General features: G+C 49.9%; 1 non-coding gene across 1 annotated transcript; it reads left to right on the forward strand.

Annotated features, from left to right (window-relative positions):
- The first annotated feature begins 1,318 nt into the window (after positions 1 to 1,318).
- On the forward strand, positions 1,319 to 1,391 carry TRNAR-CCU (transfer RNA arginine (anticodon CCU)). Its single transcript has one exon. It is a non-coding gene; the product is annotated as a tRNA-Arg (tRNA).
- The last annotated feature ends 4,663 nt before the right edge of the window (positions 1,392 to 6,054 follow it).

The raw sequence follows: 6,054 nt of genomic DNA on the forward strand, positions 1-6,054 counted from the left end.
CTTTTGCAAGATTAAACGGAAAAAAGTGGAAGTAGAATGGTCACATGATTTTGGACTGTGTATTCGCATGATAAAAGAGAGGATACAACAGTTCCTGGATGATTTGCTCAACACTATTTGCATGCTTTTAGCTGACGCAAACTATGCATAGTGCTATGCTATATATACTCACATATCACATACCTAACGTTTGAATAGAGATGCCAGAGGTCCATTGTTAAAATATGTTTTCTTCTGTATTAGCTCCAGACTACAGTAAACAATGAGACATTTGAGGAAAACAGAACGTCATGGTAAACATGCAGCTTTTCGTGCGTGTTCCAACATATCACCAAATTCAGAATACAATAGATTTAGCAAGAACTCGAAAGTTAGACAACTATGTGTACAGTTATCATTCTGTTTTAGGCTAATGTTTCTTATTCCAAATAGATTTTCGTCCGCAGCGGATTGAAACGCCGCACGCCCGTGAGCTTGAGGAAGATTCCTCTTCGTCTGTGACGTCGCATTTCGTTGTTTCAATAAACAGTGCAAGACCTCGATCATTATTTGCAAGTGGCAGCTCTTAGTCCAAGTGATGATCTAGTCAAAAGGCCGATGGCCGATCTTTATTAAGGCAAAACAAAATGAGTTATTTACAGCCACACTAAGCACGCAACGGATCCACGTGTTAAACTCCTCTACGATAGTTTTGAACGCCTCTTGTGTTGTGCCAAGGGCGGCGTTAAAAAAAAATCGCATTCCGCTCCATCCATAAAAAAAAGTACCATAGTATCTAAGTCCCTCTTCAGATTCTTTGGAGCCCCTTTTCTCACGTGAAGCCTCTCTCAAGCTGATATTTTTTTTTTCTCTGAGGAATCGATAGGAGCGCTATCTTTGCATTTCAGACGAAAAAGAGGGTTTATGTAACAATTTGAATATCAAAGATTGGTGAATTTGTACTAAACTTCCTACTCCTGTTTCTGTTTTTACTCCACTGTTGAACAATTTTTAACCCGATCTGACAAGTGGGGCTTTTTTGTCAGGCTGATCTGCCTTGTGGTTAGTCGTCACCTTTTCTAACGAAGGGTTTCTCCCCCTATTTTGTGCAAGTGAAACTGTGTCTACGAAATTCGCCGGTAGTATAGTATCGTGTGAAAACAGGACACATATTGTAAACCGAAGGTAGTGTAAAATCGCTGCAGAGCAGTACGGCCGGTAGATAAAAACTGATATGTTCCCACAAAAAGTGGTATGAATCGATTGGGTTCGGTACTTGGGGAATGAAGATGTACATTAACATCTAGTAATTCTGCATGTACCATCCTAGAGCAAATCAGCGCCTGTAGCTCAGTGGATAGAGCGTCCGTTTCCTAAGCGGAAGGCCGTAGGTTCGACCCCTACCTGGCGCGTTTGTTTTTTGTTTATTTCAGTTTTGAAAAAATAGCCTTGCTTTCTTTTTATTACTATAACCCACTGGCCCTATCTATCTTACCATTACTCGATGCAAACAATTTTTTTCTTCAGAATGCTACACACAATCTGTTCATCTCTGGATCGAGGTCACTTTTGGCACGCCGAAATGCTCGATGAGCATTCTTTGAGCGGACTAGCCAGACCTTTGTTGCTACTTGTATTTCGAAGACATGGTCTCTTGTCGTGCAGAGAGAGCAAGCAACTCGATTCTAGCTGCACGACAAACCCTGAAACAACAGAATGGAGGTGAAGTGACGGTGGAAATTTTCAGTGTTGATACCTCCTCCCCTCCCCATTACTCCAATTTACGAGCAATATACTCCCACTACATCAAGCTCCACCCCCACCGCCTTGTACTCCTGCAATAAAGAACCCACACACCACAACGATGATGGCCACCACCAAAGGCACCGCTGCCACAGACCCCCTTCAGAAAGAGAACAAGGCGGCCAAGGTGCCCCCCTCGGGGATGGTGCTCAAGGTTTTTTTTTTAAAAGAAGGATGACCCTCGGCCTCTGCATCTGGGCGATGCATACAGTCACTTTATTAATTATTCTCACAAGACCTTACAAAGTTATAGAACAGTACGACCTAAAGCCGCCATCTAAGCAACAAACTGTCGCTACACCTATCCAGTTAATGAAGGGGCGCAGATAGCCTGGGCCTAATACCAAACAGACATCGCAGCCAAGCCTAACATCTAAGACCTGAGACCCCAACCTAGCCACTTGCCGGGTCTGGGGCACACACTGATCCGGCGTGCTCTCAGAGGCCGCCGCCGCCAATTGCCACCGCTCCATCTTCAGAACTATACTGATGCATCAACCTTGCTCGGTCTAGCTATCGTCGACGCCACCACAGCGCCCAACGGCACCTCCTCCCTGCGCGCAAACAGCTGAGCATGTCGCGGTTGCCACTGATACACCTCAGCGCCATGCTGCCAAGTACCACCAGCCGACACAGCTTGAAGTCCTTGGAAGATCTGTCGTGCGTAGCACCTGCCGACCAGGCATGACAAGGCGTAGCACCTGTCGGTCAGGCATGACTTGACATCTCCACCGAAGCTCCGTGCAAGACGAAGCCGCTCCACCTCCTGCCTCTGACTTACAGCTCCACAAACGATGCTCCCAAGAGAGAAACGACACCACAGTGCCGCCATCGTCCGATCTGGAACACCAGATCCTAGGGTTTCCCCCGGAGCAGCACAAGTGGGTCGACAGTAGTTACACGACGATGCCTCCATCAAGGTAACGGCGAGAACGCCGCCATCGCCTGCCGTCGGCTCGGTTTTCACCGGCAACCATGTCTCCCCTACTCGCAGCCGGGACTAGATGATGGATCTCGAGATCCGATCACCAAACCTCTGGCCGGCCATCTCTGGAAGAAGATGACCACCACGTCCACCAGCGTCACCACGCCGGGCACGCGTCCATGGTGCTCAAGGTGAAGAAGCTGACAGTTGGCTCATGACTCATGAGTACCATCTCGCAGTTCTGTGGGTGGTCGATGATTCAAATGTGGGAAGCTGACAACTTATCATTACAAGGAAAGCCTTCTGGCAGGTTGGCTGCGGCGGCAGCTGGCATGTTCCGGCATCGGCTGGCGCGTAGGCGGCTTGTGTCGGCTTTCGATTCCACTCCTCATCGTCTGGACGCTACTTTCGTCGAAGGGTTGGCCCTCTCCTAGCTGCGGTCCATCGCTCGTCTCGCGCCCGGTGCAGCGGGACCGAGCTCGTCCCGCGCCCGACAGCAAGACCAAACCCATCTCGCGCCCGGCAGCAGGACCGAGCTCGTCTCGCGCCCGGCAGCAAGACCATGCTTGTCTCGCACCCGGTGTCGCGGGACGGGGCGATGGAGGCCAATTTGGCTGGCCTATTGGGTCTCGACACTGGGGGCAGCCCAGGGGTGCGAAAGGCGGGTCATTTTCGCTCGTGTCTTTGGTTGGGGTAGCGGCGGATCTCGTGTGAGGTGGTGTCAAGGTCTTGAATGACGAGGCGGTAGCCCTGGTGGTGGTACCGCGGTGCTCATGGGCATAGCCCGTGGCTTGGTGCTGCCCAGTTGCCACGGCCGTGTGGGCGGCATGGTAGTCGAGGTGTGGCGTTCGGTGGCGGTGAATGGTGGCCGTGGTGAAAACCTGCTCTATCTTCGGACGGACCGGCGGCGGCGAAGCTCGTTCCCTTCTTGAAGGCGTCGCCGCGGCTCTCATTGCCCATCGTGTTGCTCCGGAGAAAACTCTGATCCTCGGATCGGGCGGTGGCGGCGCTCTGGTGTCGTCCCCTTCCTGAAGGCGCCGTCCTGGAGCCCACGGTTCATATGCGGCTTCACCTCTTCGCGTAGTGCTAGGGATGGTGTTGCTGCGCTCAGCGCCTATGTATTCTGCCTTGGGTGTGTGTATGCGCATGTGTTGTGCGGGCGTGCGTTTATACCGGATGATGTTAAATTGCTGCAGGCAATGATTAAAGAAAATTGATCAATACATATAATCATTCCATCTTATTTACTGACTACGCATGCATGCATCACAATTAATGAAGATAAAAGCTTAAGTAGTTTTACAAACTACGAAATGCAATACTTCACTCATCATTTGTTTTGGTTGACTAGATTTTTGAAAAAGAACCAACAAACCGAAAAGGAGGAAGTAGAAATCTAGAACTTACTTGGCTCCGTGTACTCACCACACTCAAAGGTTCCGAACAAGTTGACGCAACTGTTCTTCCGGCCCTCGTGGTTAGGCCGAGCATCCCATCTTTGGGCTCGAAATCCATGCTCGTTTCTCCGTTTGGAACCTTTTTTCCCCTTTCGGGTAAACTCTAGCTTAAGACATGCCAGTACTTCGGGTAAACTCTAACAGAATCCTCCTCCCACTTCATAATGTAATAAGACGTTTTTTTTTTGACACCAATACATACGAGGATCCGATCTATCCAGACGGCCGGCAGCTTTGTTTTCTCGCTTTGAGGATGGAAATGGGGGACGAACGCGTGCGTCAGCTTGATTTTTTATTTTTTACTCCCTCCGTTCCTAAATATAAGTCTTTATAGAGATTTTACTATGAACCACATACGGATGTACGTATGTAGTCCATAGTAAAATCTCTACAAAGACTTATATTTAGGAACGAAGGGAGTACTTTTGATTGGTGATGATGACATTCGATCGGCGCTGCCATCGCCATGAGCCCATGACTCTCTAGTCAAACATTCGCACTACTACACGTGTATACTCGCATGCGTGTGCGCGTGATGAAGACACGCTAAAGAAGACATAATACAAAGCTACCGTCCAAAGCGATGAATCCATTGAACCGACGAGTGCTAAGTCAAGGTCTCGTCACATCAAATCACTTCGGTGAGTGCTAAGTCAAGGTCTTCGTTATATTAATCACTTCAAGCATCGAATCCATCCTTCCTCGTTTGTTCCTTTGCCCCTTGGCCCTTCTCCCTCTTCGCGGAGCGCCTTTGTAACAAGTTTTGTTTTCTTTATATTATCCAGAACCTTGACAGGCTACTTGGTCATATCAACCGGCGCCGGCGCCGGCGGGGAGTTCTCGTCTCGATGCGCAGAGGTGTCGGTGCGGGCCGAGGCGGTCGGGCCTGGAAGCCGCGTTGCTACGCGGCGGCGTGTTGGAGCCGGTGGGCACCGACGTTGTGGTATGACGGGCGGCGTGACGGCGTGTCACGCTCGGGGGTAATGAAAAAAGTGGCGGTGCCGCCAGATCTGCTTCCTCAAGCGGCGCGCCCTATGGGCGTTCACCCCTGCCACGTCGCTCGTCTGGTGGTGGTAGAAGTGCAACAGAGGAGGGCTAAGGATGGTGTGGGCTACGGGTGTCCTCTCCTGTTGTGAAGCTTAGCTGGTTTTGTTGGAGTTGCAATAGCAGAGGTCGACTTCTCCCTCCTCTTCGATGGCGGTTGTGTGACACGCGTCTTTGTGTCTGGTTGTGCGTCGTCACAGTGGCAAAGAGTTCTTGCGGGGTGAAAACCCTTTTTGGTCCTGCCAGACCGACAATGGTGGCATCTATGAGCGTTGTCTCCTTCTTGAAGGTGTTGTCGTGGTTCTTTGATGTCATCTATGTTGCTCTAGGGGAAACCCGGAACCCTGGATCGGGCGGTGGCGACGCTGCAGTGTCGTCCCCTTCCTGGAGGCGCAACCTTGGAGTACATGGTCAGTCGTATGCAGCTTCATCTCTTTGCGGTGACTCGCTTATGCTTGAGAGCTCCAGAGACTTTAAGTCGTGCCCTTTCTTTCTAAATGTTGTTTTGCTTGAAATCATATGGAGTAGTGTAGTTGTTCTTCAACACCCTTATATCTTGTCTTGAGCGCATTTGTTGTGGTGTTGAGTTGTGCGTGTGGAGTTGTATGGCGGTCAATTCTTTATCTATAACACGGGCCACAAACCTTTTTCGGTATCATATCAATGCCATGGAGTAACAAAAAACACTGCAATCAAACGGGTTGGTGATCGATGACCGCCGCTTTAGGGCATTGGTCCTTAGAGCACGTGCACGACAAAAACAAATTCTTTCTACCGCCTATTTCCTCCTCGGCAATCACCGTTTCACCTTATCCATCATAAGGAGGGGCGGGAGTACCTATTGTC

The sequence above is a fragment of the Triticum aestivum genome, chromosome 5D (genome assembly GCF_018294505.1).
Source record: "Triticum aestivum cultivar Chinese Spring chromosome 5D, IWGSC CS RefSeq v2.1, whole genome shotgun sequence".
NCBI classification, from domain to species: Eukaryota; Viridiplantae; Streptophyta; class Magnoliopsida; order Poales; family Poaceae; genus Triticum; species Triticum aestivum.